The sequence below is a fragment of the Bidens hawaiensis genome, unplaced genomic scaffold, assembly GCF_021521415.1.
Source record: "Bidens hawaiensis isolate Kalapana, Puna unplaced genomic scaffold, B.hawaiensis_p1.1 tig00028022_1, whole genome shotgun sequence".
Classification (NCBI taxonomy): domain Eukaryota; kingdom Viridiplantae; phylum Streptophyta; class Magnoliopsida; order Asterales; family Asteraceae; genus Bidens; species Bidens hawaiensis.
In genome coordinates this window covers 207,310-208,530 of record NW_027494547.1, presented here as the reverse complement: position 1 = coordinate 208,530, position 1,221 = coordinate 207,310, and positions in this window count along the sequence as shown.

The following is a 1,221-nucleotide window of genomic DNA, read 5'->3' as shown; positions in this document are numbered from 1 at the left end:
AAACAAACACCCCTTTCGTCTTCTTTATCATATCTTCCAGCCATCTTAAACAGCCAAACTTACAGGCAAATCGAAGGTTTCAACAATCTGGTTCGTAGAACACAAGTTTCGATGACTAGAAAAATGGAAAGGTGCAAAAATTGATTCATAGATCGTAGGTTTCAACAAATCAACCCAAAATCCCAAATCAGAAATAAATCGTTTGGACATTGTAGGGGTAACACCCCATAAATGACATATGCAACCATGCTAGAGCATCGCTATAAAAGAAACAATAGAAGCATCTACTCACTAAAGACAAGAAAAAAGATCGTACGAGGAATAACGGTCGCAGCCGGAAAATGTTTGTACCAGCCTAAGGGACACTAGGAATAATAATACAAAAAGTAAATGCTGTATTATCTTTATAAATAGAGTATATGTTTGTAACAATGCTAAGATTATTCATACTCATCAATATACACCATTAAGTGCGTGCTTTACAATTATCCTTGTATTCCTCTCAAATATCATTAATATTATTATAAGTGAGGTAGGGGCTGACTGAGGTACATAAAAGAAAACTAAAGAGAATGCTCAAGAGAGAGAACTCAAAAGAGAAACCTAGAGAATATATATAAGGAAGAAGTTTTATTTCTTTTATGGGATGCCTTACAAATGAGGGAAGCCTTCCTTTTATAGGCAAGAAAAAACTAACTAACCTTATAAAACAAAATACATGACTTAAGGCATGACATACAACCCATACATATGGACTTAACCTAACTAACCACTTTAAGAGTGATTAGACTCAAACCACAAACTTTGTACAATATTAAGAGTTAAGACATATTAAGACAGTATTAGACAATATTACACATGATACAGAAATGTTAAGAACTTCTTCCACATGTTACGGACTACTTCCATATTGAATCTGGGTGTGAAGGGTCATCTTCATAGGGTCTTCATAGTACTCGATTGAGTTAAGTCTTGACATTAGAGAGCCAACACTACATGGTTCCCAGTTTTTGTGTTCTTCAAATTTTTCTTCAGTTCGGCTGGTAATATGGGTACTGATGTATTCGAAATATAGTTTTTTCAATAACTTTATATTAGGGTGATCAATACTCCATATATTTTGTTGTCTCTGATGATGGGGTCTAGACTTTTGAAGTCTATACCATTTACTTATCCTAGGCACTCCCTCATTTTTTTCCCACTCATTTGGGAAACTCCTCT